The following is a 12,476-nucleotide window of genomic DNA, read 5'->3' on the forward strand; positions in this document are numbered from 1 at the left end:
GCACCAAAGTCTTTTTCAGAGCTGAGTTCTCTAAGCTTCTTGAAAACAAAGCTTTTCCTTGGGGCTGCACTCAGTGGGAGTCTCATCTCCTTTTATTTTCTCCAATTACTTTTTTCTTGGAGTCTAATGAGCTGTGAAGTGGCTGAAAGATAAACAGGGATGAGGAACAATCACAGCAAGGTCTTGAATTAGGCACAAGTTGGTAAAATGCATGTTGAAATAGTTGAAAACCACTGTTTCTTTGATTTTTTTTCTTCTTTGATACAGAATGAAATATGGTCAGTTTCTAGGATTTATAATTCACTCAGGAATTTTTTGTTTTAGTTTTCATTCTCTCTTACTTTGTTTTGTTATTGCTTAGAAAACCACATGAATAAACATAAGAAAACAGATGTGTAGATTGAATCTCAAAACAAAATTGAAAGTCAGACAACATCAGCTTATTATAAATTAGTGTTCTGAATGGAATATTCTCATGATTTAACTATGCTTTATATTTCTAGGAAAAAAAAAGATAGAGTCTAAAATACCACTGGTCTCCTTTATTAGATAGTGGGAGAATTCATGTTGTAAGTTGTGATTTCACAATTGCAATTTTGTGATTTTTGTAATTTTGTGATTATAGGAGTTCTTAAAAGCCAAGAATTTTCTCTTTTTTATATTTGGAAAGGCCATGCTTGAGCCGGAAGCAGACTCCAGGCATTTTGACCTCGGGATGGAGTGGACTCATTTGTACTCTTGTTAACCTTGAACCATCAAATCTGAAGTCCGTCATTGCTTTTGGAGATTTTTTTCATTTAAATAGAATGTCATTCCCCCTTTCCTGTTTCCCCCAAATTTTGTGCTTCTCACACATTGTTAAAAATAAGACATGACACATGCTTTGATTGGGCTTGGAAAGTAAAGATGGGTAGTAAGACAGATTCCTGAAGCCAAGATTCTGAGAAGGAAAAAAGTCCAGTTCTGTTTTCTGTACACAGAAAAAAAATGTCTCAGAATGAGAATGGAAACAATGTTTTGGACAAATAAATTTAAAATATGTTTAGTAGGCACATTTTTCAGTCTTGTTATGATGAGAAACAGATGTAGGTGGCTATTAAATCATGTCAAATATGAACTGCCTGTGTACCCTGTGTGTATGTGTAAATATTTAACTAGAAAAACAGTCACATGAGAACGACTCTGGGGTAATCTTGGAAGCAGGAAGCCACAAATTATAGGTCTGAAATTTACCATGCATGGCTTCTGAGTCCAGATAAGTACAACCAAATGAAAAGATGGCTGAGAGTTTTATAAATAGCTCATGTTTTTTGGTAGGGAGAGGGAAGGGAAGAGATTAGGAAGAATTTGATACACTTCATGCAAGTGCTATTAGTGCATCTGATTATAACCAGAGGGCTAAGAATAATGTGATAGGAATTTAGTCTTGGGTTTATTGGTTATTACCTAATGAAGGCAAAATAACAGTGGAATCATAGTTTATCCTCAAGTAGATTCTAAAGTCAGCACATAAGGCTAAAAATCACACATACTCAGATATGTCCTTGAAGGTTCCTGGGAACTTTAGTCCTGTTTGAGACAGACTCTGTTGGGGCCTGTGGACGTTGGATGATGAAGTTGGCTTTGGTTTATGAGCCAAATGGGGCAAGAAACCATGATTGACACTGGGTGCGTGCCGTATGGAAAACATGGATCATTAAAACTAGAAGCACATTATGTTGTGCTTCTACCCTATTTTATTTCTTTGCTTTTTAAACGTATTTGCTCTCTGTGCTTGGAAGTACTTTACTGAGGTATGGTCTTCATATAGTGAAATGCACAGGTCACACGTGCCTCGGTTTTGAGTTTTGGCAAATGCATGTTTATGGAATCCACGCTGTCACAAGGTGGATGGCTTCCCCTCCGCCCCTGGCTGTCGGCACAACCACCCTCTCCTCTCACCAGAGGCAACTGCTGCTCTGATTTCTTCTCCACAGATGAGTCCTGCCTGTTCTAGAACCGATGTCAATGGCATCTCTTGTCAGGTACTCTTCTGGGTCTGACATCTTTCATTCAGTGTAACGTGTGTGAGATTAACTTACGTTGTTGCATAAGTGATCCGTAGTGGTTCCTATTTGTTTTCTACCATATAAGTACATCACAATTTCTTAATCTGTTTCTGTTGATGGGCATTTTAGTCATTTCCAGCATGAGACTCTTTTTAAAAAAGGACGCCATTTATATTCATATACATGTGTAGATATGTGTTTTCCTTTCTTTGGGTTAGACAGTAAAGAGCAGAAATGAGGTGATCAAAACCATCAAAAATTAAAAAAAAAAAAAAAGCTACAGCCTTTTACACTCCCATCAGAAATGTGTGAGAGTTCTGTTTGTTCAGTGTCTTACCAACATCTTTTAAAACTTTTCCACTATATTGGATTATAGTTGGTATCTCATTTTTTAAAAATTTTCTTAATAGTTTGCTATTTAAGCACTATTTTGTTGCTTACTGTCAATTCATAGATCTTTTGTGTTGTTCAGGTCATTCACCCATTTTTAATTGGTGTATTTGTCACTTTATTACTGAATTGGTAAAATTGTTTCTATATTCTGAATAAGGTTCTTTGCCACAGTATGTGTATAAAGAATTTCATATGTTTTGTGAATCTTTTCTCCCAGTCTGTGGCTTGCTCATTTTATTAATGCCACTTTTGATGAGCTGATCTCCAGTAGCAGTATTGAAAAGACTTCTCCTCTCTTTATGATTTACTTTGGTGCTTTTGTTAAAAATCAATTGAACATGAACATATGCATCTATTCCTGAACTCTTCCTTCTATTCTATTTCCTGTTCATATCCCCTTGTTCCATTGTTACACTCTCTTGACCACTCTCGTCAACTATTGCTATAGATCTGTTGATTTTTCTTAGCTGTCCTTTGCAGTTTTTAGATAAAGGTTTTAAATATTTTGCTAGGCTTATCCATAAATATTGTATAATTTTTGTGATATTCTAATGAGTTGTTTTTGAAGTATCATTTTCCATTTGTTCATTACTATTATTATTCATTACTATTATTATTAGGACTTCATCCTAATTTTGTAGATAGAGATCCATATGGTTCTCAGTTATTAGTTAAGTAGATTGTAAGTGTCTTTGGATTTTTCTGTGTCCATAATCTGTCTAGAAGACTTGTTTTGGTATCCTACCTACCTTCTGAGGATTGAACCCAGGACCTCATGCATGTTAGGCATGAATTCTACCTCTGGGATGCACACCCAGCCCTGGTTTCTTCCTCCATAATGTTTATGTTTTATTTACTCATTTTGCTTTATTGCTCCAGCTCAGCCTATCAGAACAGTGGTGAATAGCAATGGAAAGGGTGAGTTTCCTGTGGTGTTGCTGACCTGGTACATGAGTGGTCAGTCTTTGACCATTCAGCATGGTGTTGCCTCTAACTGACGACACTTTCCAAATTGAAGATAGTCTCTTGTTCACAATTTGCTTTGATTTTTTTTTTCAATTTTATCTTGAATGAACATTGAGATTTATTTTTTTCTGAATCTACTAAGGTGATCCCATGCCATATTCTCTTTTATTTTGTCAGTGTGCAGAATTATATCATTAGTTTTCAAAGTTAAAATAAAATTGTGTTTTGGAATATGTTGCCTTTTAATATGATACTGGATTTTACTTGTTAATATTTTAAGACTTTTTGTTAGTATGTATGAGGAGTATTTACATATAATGTTGTTTTCTTATAATTTTCTTCTCTGGTTTTGGAAAAATAGTTTGGAAGTGTTTCCTCCACCCTTTCCTGGTATATAGTTATAACCCTGTCTACCTCACAGGGTTATTTTGGGAATTAATTGAATGAATATATATGAAAATTCTATAAAATATATGCTATGTGCTATACACACAAATGTTACTATTAACTCATTTTGTTAATGTTATACTAGCATAACATTACTAATATATTAGTATAATATTACTAATACACAGAAGTATTCCATTAAATGAAATTCTATATTCTGACATTTCCAAACTGGCAGCAATATTCTTTCATTTAATTGACATACTTAATCAAAAGACAGTATATTTGGCTCCATGGTAATACAAAAATAAATCTGATATGGTCTACTCTTAATAGAAATTTATAATTATGAAAAGACACATTGTGAAATTCAAAATTCATTCTGAAATAGCAAATATATCTCCAATATGGATTTTTATTAATATCTAAATATATTCTAATTCTTGAAACTGGTCATCTGTGTGTGGAAATTTGTGACAATTATCCATTAACACATCCAGCTCCCTTATCTTTTTACCCTTTTTCATCTTGGAACATAGACTTCATCCTAATTTTGTAGATAACATCCATATGGTTGAGTATAGACACATCTTATGAAAATATCCTGGGATCATACATATTCTTTCAAAAACATGATGCTTAAAAGATGGCTTTATTTGAAGACCAATATACATATCCATTTGGGTATACAACCCTCTCTTGTTTCAACAAAATACACTCTTTTATCAGAGATTGTAGAGCAGTTTTCACACACGATGAGAAAGTGGGTGGGGAAATGGATTGTGTTTATGCCTAAGCATCTGAAATGAAAATATATGTTTACTGGTCTGAAGTTATTTCTTCACTTAATTCACCTTTGAGTCAATTAGCAATCTTTCTCACTCCACTAAGGGCACCAGAAGGAGGAGGAAGGAATCTGCCAGAGCTCAAATGGGGTTTGAGATAGATAAAAAAGGGACTTGGGATGCTATTTTCATCAATGGGGGATATGATCCACTCCCATCTGTGATCCTTGCCACAGAAGATATAGACTTGGAGTTGTTTGTCCTCGTTCTTCATCTTATCTTATGCTTTATAACTATATTAAAAATAAAATCCTTTCACCCAATTCCATGCTGGGGATCAGTTTATTTACATTAACAAGTTATTGGAGAAAACTGTTGGCTTCATAATTGGAAGATCATCTGATTTCTACCACATTGCTTCTGTGTTTCGTCTTTCCCTGTAGGATGTCGTATTTGGAAGTGATTTGTTCCAGCCTCGTAGAACAGTCCTGAAGTATTGGCTGAGCATCACGGCGACTGAGTGCTCAGGGTGCAAGGGTGAGCCACAACATTCACTGCCCACGTTCTCCATGTGTCAGTCCCTTAGGGAGACAGACAGTTGTTGAAGGCGCAATTTCAAGGTAGATGGGGATCTGAAGGGAAAGGAACCCATTTCTTTTTTAAAAAAATTTTCAATTGATTTTATTTTTAAAATACATGACAGTGGAATACATTACAATTCTTATTACACATATGGAGCACAATTTTTCTTATCTCTGTATATAAAGTATGTTCTTGTCAATTCATGTCTTCATACATTTCTATGAAAGCTTATTCCTGAGACCTTTAGGGATTAAAAAACACTCTCAAGAATTTGTTTTTACATGGCTTTGATCTTATCTCATTTTGCTTTTTACAAAAATGAATGCTGTTTAGAATGTTGCAATTTTCGAGTAAAGACTTGAGATCCACTGGTGAGATGATCAAGAGATAGGGAAAATTCAAAGAGAAGCAGTAATCAGCACATTTCTGAGCTTTCCTTTAATGTTAGAAGAGGCAAGGAAATCTTAGGGTACTAAGATTAGAGAAAGAAACACAAGAGGAAGGAGAGGTTTAAAGAAATTATAAGAAAACAGAAAAAGGTTTTCCAGGTAGATAGGCCTTTTCTTTGATTCATTTGTCCCTAGCGTCTTTGCTGGGAATGCACGTGCATGCGCGCGCACACATAAGTTTGCAGATTCCTTGTAGTTCTATTGATTGGCTCAAACTCGTAGACCTATGACCATCTCTTTAATCTTTCCAACATGCGGAAGAATTGCTGGGCACAGAGACACAGTATGGAGTTTGATTTTTCCCTAGCCATTTACTTTGAGCATTTCTCCCTAACTCTATTCTTAGTTTCTTAACTCTAAGAGGAGCCAATAATAGTCTAAGGACTTGTTTTTTTATGATGAAAATGAAATCAGATCAAATCCTTTGTAAAAAAGTGTCCAAGTGAACATGATACTGTGATTATGAGTCAAGAAGCAGTGTCAACTCCTTTTTCAATGCCAAAGGAAGCATCAGGTGAAGTGGCAAAGGACCTGGGGTGCAGATGCAGAAAGAGAATCAGGAAATAAAGTTTTACTCCATAGTGTTTCTTGATATATATATATATATATATATGATCTATCTATCTATCTATCTATCTATCTATCTATCTATCTATCTATCTATCTATCTCTATCTCTATCTCCATCTCCATCTCTATCCCTATCTCTATCTCTCTATCTTAGTTATATCTTCTCATTTCCTAGAATGGGGATTGGGTTGAAAACAAATTGGGATTAATCTAAACCATCTTTCTTCAATAGATACTGTAATATAGGCAAATAGAGAAGGAAAATGTTTCAGATATTCAATAGAATAGACCTTTCTAGCTTTTTAACACATTCTAGAGGCAAAATTTACACACATCTAAATTTAAATACTATCTAACTCTTCCTTAGATTCTCTAAGGGGTTTGCATGTTATCTATTTGTTGATACAAGGTAAATAAAAATATACACTTAAAGTAGTTTAAAGAAGACATATTGGGCTGGGGCTGTGGATCAGTGGTAGCGTGATTGCCTAAGTGTGCAATGCCTTGGGTTCAGTGCCAACACCATGGGAAAAAAAACAGAAAGAAAGAAAACTTTTCCTACTTAATTGTACATTTTTTTAATATTTAGAAAGGAATATACAAATTAGTGATAATGTGGAAAATGGAGAAATTAAGGAAATGTCAGATTAGGTGACAGGGTAGATCAGTGGTATCAGTTGTCAACGTGAGGTCTGAGAACAAGTTCTTAAAAATTATTCTTTCTTTATTTTTAATTCCCAGATAAAATTGTGTATATTTATGGTGTACAACATGATGCTTTTAAATCTGTTTACATATGGAATAGCTAATTGAAGTTAATTAAAATATGTATTACTTCACATGCCATTTATTTGTAATGAGAACACTTAAAATCTACTCTCCTAGCAATTTTCAAGTATGCAAGTCATTGTCACTAACTATGGCCAACATGGTGTAAGTGGGTCTCTTGAGCTCATCCAGTTGATTCTTCTTGCTTAATAGAAATTTTCTATCCATTGCCACCATCTCCACAATCCTCCCTCCCCTTGTTCCCAGCCTCTGGTGACCACTGGTTTACTCTCTGCTTCTCTGAGTTCGACTTTATTTGATTCCACAGATTAGTGACATCACGCAGTGTTTGCTTTTCTGTGAAAATAACCTGGCTTATTTCACTTGACATAATATCCTTCAGCTTCGTCCATGTTGTTGCAGATGACAGAATCTCCCCTTTAAAGGCTAGACAGTATTTCATTGTGTATATACATCACATTTTCTTTATCTATCCATTCATTGGAGGACACTCAGTTTGATTCCACTACTTGGGTATTGTGAACAATGCTGCAGACTTGGGAGGGCAGATATCTCTTTGACATACCGTGTTCCCATCCGTTGGCTGTATGCTCTGTATGGTATTGCTGGGTCATATGGCAGTTCTACAGCAGGTCATATGTAGTATTCCAGTTCTATATAGAGGTTCACCAAAAAAAAAAAAAAAAAGATGTACTAATTTACATTCCCACCAACAGTAGACAAGTGTTCCTTTTTTTCCCTACACCTTCCTCCACACTTGAAAAAAATTTTTTTTTTTTTGTTTTTGGATAAGCCATTCTAACAGGTGAGAAGTGATATCTCACTGTAGTTTTAATTTGCTTTCCCTGATGATTGGTGATGTTGATCACTTTTTCATATACCTGTTGGCTATTTGTATGTCTAAACTTTTGAGAAATGTCTTCAGATCCTTTGCTCATTTTAAAATTGGGTTATTCATTTTCAGAACAAGTTTGTGAGGAAAGATGATGAGCACTTTTTTCGCCTTCTTTTTATTTGTTTAGGAAACTATGCTACATGGTGTTGAAGGATGGTCAGTGGGCAATTTGCTCTGGAGCTTGTTTTGTGATTGTGATTCAAATGTAGATTTAGAGATATAGGTATTAGTGATAGTTAAATAAAATGTCGTATGAGAAGGTAAAAACATGAGTAGGAGACCAGGGAACACCAGTATTAAAAGGATTAAAAGAGATGAGGGAGCAAGGAGTCTGAGACGGAAGAATGTTTGAGAGAAAGTTGGATCCCGAATATTAAGGGAATATTAAGATGGGATCCTCGAGGTTAGGAGGATGAATGGAGAAGACAATGCCTGGCAGTTTTGATATGAATATCTCAGTTCAGCTGAGCTCATGTCCACTTGCAGGTCATGAAGAACTGTGTACATGGTGAGAACTGGAGACTTCTTTCACGGAGCTTGATTGGAAAAGTTAAAAAATGAGCAATGAATAAAGGAGATCTAAGGACTTTTTAAAAAGGTGGGTGGAACTTAAGAATGATTATGGGTTGAAGGGGAAGAGCAGAGAGGGATTACATAAGGGACAGAGAAGAACAATAAGCATGCCTTCTCTGAAGAACTGAGAGGAGGGTAGCTCCCAAACATGGTGGAGGGCCTGGGTTTCAAAAGAAAGAGTGGCAGGTATATTTGTGAGTTGACTTTGTGTTGCTGTGATCAAAATACCTGACAAGAACTAGTTAAAGGAGGGAAAGCTTATTTTGACTCACACTTTCAGGGGATTCAGCTCATAGCCAGAGGCTCCAAGGAAACCTCATGGCAGAAGGGTGTGGTGGAGGAAAGCCACTCAGTTCATAATAACCAGAAAGTAGAGAGAAAGAGGTGAAGGGGCTGGGGCATGCCCCCTGTGACCTACTTCCTCCAAATAGGTTTCGCCTTTCAGTAGTTCTTTCAGCTATCACCATATTAATCCATTTAATGGATTAATCCACTGATGTGGTTGAGCCCTCATGATCTAATTATTGCCTAAAAAACCTCACCTGTGAACCTTGGTGCACTGGGAAACCATGCTTTCAACATGTGAGCTTTTGTGGGGCATTCCAGATTCAAACCACAACGTACATAATGAAAATCTCTAACTTCTCTGTGCAGGAAGGTAGGTGGTTGAATGAAAGATGGGTGAAAGCAGAATTGTATGTGAAAGCAGAAAGAATTGTTGGTTTGTTTTGTTAGCTAGGTGTCATTATACATCTGTTAGTGAGCTCCTTTTACATCTCAGGTACCGTGCTAAGGATTAAATGGTGGACTCAGCTACTATTGAATGGGGGAAAGACATTGATTCTACTTATGCAAACATATCCAAATTTGTGACAGTAGCAAGGCTATAATGAGAAGTTTTGGGATTTCTGAGGCCACGTAATGGGTAGTTCAAGGCAGTAAGAGAGTTCAGGGAGAGTTCCCCAGAAAGACAGAGAGGTGCTACTAAATACAAAATAGTTTGGTGTTAGTTTTCTTCTTTTTTAGAAATCATGTTGTTTAACAGAGACAACTTATTGTGGCAAACATTGACCTCTTCCTCATATCTGCCTTTACAAAAGTTTCTTCATGTAAGATGACTGGGCGTGTTTGTAGGGGAGTTCCTTTTTTTTTTTTTTTTTTTTTTTTTTAAATCACGTGCATATGTATACTTGTAAAATGAGAGCCACAGGAGACTCTGTGGTCCATTTTTTAATGCCTACCTGCTCTGGAGTTGCAGACATCACACCCACTCATGACTATTTTAAATTAAAACAAAACAAACAAACAAACAAACTCATACTGTAAAACTGACAACAAATCAAGACATATGCAGATATTGATGCCTTATGAATAATCTAGAAGTTGCAAATGTGTGTTACCACCCCATTGTGTTATCTCAGGGGCTGGTGTTTTTATGATTCTTTTACAATCCTTCAACATGCATTATTGATTAGTTATATCCCTACTTTCAGGTAAAACTCACCTCAAAGCCACACAAAGTAACAGCTAGTTTTATTAGTTAATATAACTTTTTTCCTATTAAACAGCAAAGATAGACATTGCAAGAAGGAATATTATCTTTTCTTAGGATTTCTGAAGTAAGCATGAAATATGCCGCATTTTTTGTTTGCTATGAAATCCCTATGGCTTTTCAGAAGAAGGCTGACGACTTCTGGATCAGATTTGTAAGTTGAATTAAATGGTAGAAATTTAAATTTGGAACCTTCCTTGAAGTATTTCAGAAAGGATCTGAGCAAACTGTACTGTTGGCTCTTCTTGCCCTGTTCTGGTTTCTTTCCACAATACACTACGCTTTCTTTACAGCCTTCTCTCCTGAAAGTTGCGGAGGCTGCTGGAGAACTATTTCTATTTATGAAGTGACAACTCTTGAGTAGCCCTGTGCTTTCTTCCTTGCAATGGTGAGATCCTGTGGGGACTGTTTGGTTTGTGTGTTTGTTGCCATTTATCAGTGAGGGGTGTGAGGATGCTGACTTGGGAATGTGGTGGTCTTGAAGAGGGATCCTTAGCACAGGGAAAGAGACTAATGCAGTCAGATATCACCTTTCACTCACGTTGTTTCTGATGAATGTTTGAAGCAAAGAGCAGGGTGTAGCTTACCAAGAAGACAGGGAATGCAAAACTAGATTCTTCTCATGTTCAATGTAGTTCTGCAAAAAGAGCTTGCACCTTATAGTCTAGTATCTGTGATTTTAATTATAATTTGGTGAAAGATTGCTCTGCTTGGGTGGGGGTGGAGAGTTAAGGATAACAGAAGTGGAAGGTAGAGTTCTAGAACCTTGTTATGGGTCAAATTATATCCTTCTAAAATTCATATGTTGAAGTCCTAACCCCCAGTACCCAAGAAACAGAGCAGGGAGGAAGAGCATGAGAAGAAGATTAACATTAAACAGGGACGAGAGGTGGGAGGGAAAGGGAGAGAGAAGGGAAATTGCATGGAAATGGAAGGAGACCCTCATTGTTATACAAAATTACATATAAGAGGAAGTGAGGGGAAAGGGAAAAAAAAACAAGGGGGAGAAATGAATTATAGTAGATGGGGTAGAGAGAGAAGATGGGATGGGAGGGGAGGGGAGGGGGGATAGTAGAGGATAGGAAAGGCAACAGAATACATCAGACACTAGTATGGCAATATGTAAAACAGTGGATGTGTAACTGATGTGATTCTGCCATCTGTATATGGGGTAAAAATGGGAGTTCATAACCCACTTGAATTAAATGTATGAAATATGATATGTCAAGAGCTTTGTAATGTTTTGAACAACCAATAATAAAAATTTAAAAAAAATCCAAAATTGCCCAGAAGTTAAAAAAAAAAAAAGTAATTAATTTAAATCAATGAGGTACTGTGGATCCTCATTTAATCCTGCTAGCACCTTGATGTTGGACACTGGTCTTCAGATTTGTGGGAAAATGCATTTCTGTTTTAAAGGCGACCCATTCTGTGGTCTTTGGTGGTAGCCCCAGCAAATGAAAACAACCGTCCATGTGAAATAACATACCCAGGTGGGCGTGAATACAAGTTGCAATTGGTGTCTGCAGGTGAGGGGAGCAGGGGACAGAGGGGAAAAGTTAAATGGGCCTAGGCCTCAACGCGAGGTTGGTGCCGGTTGGATCATGACTTTGAGCAGAGGAGGCGCTTGAGCTGTGTGGTTGGTTTGGGAGGTGGTCATATGTGCGTGTTCAGGCCTCGGCCCAGGCTGTGCTGGTGACGCTGTAGTCCCCTCCTGGGCTTCCTTCCCTGGCTGCAGGCGTGCCCTCCAGAGGGCCCTTGGAGCGCTTGTGTGGACCTGAGAGGCTTCTGATAGAGGCGCCGGGAGCCATCTCTGGGCCCTAGCCTCTTGACTGTCCAGAAATGAGGGGCGTGCGCTGCCTACTGGACTGCGACCTCAGGTGATTTTTGACTCTAAAATCTTATAATTTTAGGAGATTAGTGGAAATAAGTTTGGATGAGAAGATGAAGAGGTGGATTCTTGTTAGAAGGCAGAGAATAAGTTTTAGTGAATAATGAGGAAAGACAGGTACTGAGGGTGTGAGTTGGACTGATGTAGGGAGCTTCCTAGAGTTAGAGGGCAGCAGGGGTCAGAGGGTGGACAGGGAGGTTGGATCCTCTTGATGGTTGTAATGGAGTTTCAAGGACGAGGTTGAATAGAAGTGGTGAAAGAGGGCATCCCTGTCTTGTTCCAGTTTTTAGGGGGGATGCTTTCAATTTTTCTCCATTTAGAATGATGTTGGCCTTGGGTTTAGCACAGATAGCTTTTGCAATGTTGAAGTATGTTCCTACTATTCCTAGTTTTTCTAGTGTTTTGAACATGAAGAGCTGCTGTAGTTTGTTGAATGCTTTTTCTGCGTCTATCGAGATAATCATATGATTCTTGTCTTTAAGTCTATTGATGTGATGAATTACGTTAATTGATTTCTGGATGTTGAATAAAACTTGCATCCCGATGAACCCCACTTGATTGTGGTGCTCTATTTTCCTGATATGTTTTTGTATATGA

At 37.2% G+C, this 12,476-nt stretch overlaps 1 protein-coding gene across 10 annotated transcripts in view; it reads left to right on the top strand.

The window, feature by feature from the left end:
• Ipcef1 (interaction protein for cytohesin exchange factors 1) overlaps positions 1-12,476 on the top strand; it is a 167,089-nt gene that overhangs the window by 33,869 nt on the left and 120,744 nt on the right. For 4 of the 10 annotated variants that reach the window (XM_027939466.2, XM_027939468.2, XM_027939465.2 and 1 more), the window contains exon 2: positions 5,023-5,116. The exons of 2 other annotated variants lie outside the window; for them this stretch is intronic. The gene's annotated coding sequence lies outside the window, so the exon portion shown is untranslated. Of the gene's footprint in view, positions 1-5,022; positions 5,117-5,183; positions 5,200-8,349; positions 8,462-12,476 lie in introns of those variants that run through there. 4 more of the 10 variants (XM_027939464.2, XM_071612891.1, XM_071612890.1 and 1 more) reach the window with 2 other exon arrangements.

This window comes from Marmota flaviventris, chromosome 6, assembly GCF_047511675.1.
Source record: "Marmota flaviventris isolate mMarFla1 chromosome 6, mMarFla1.hap1, whole genome shotgun sequence".
NCBI classification, from domain to species: Eukaryota; Metazoa; Chordata; class Mammalia; order Rodentia; family Sciuridae; genus Marmota; species Marmota flaviventris.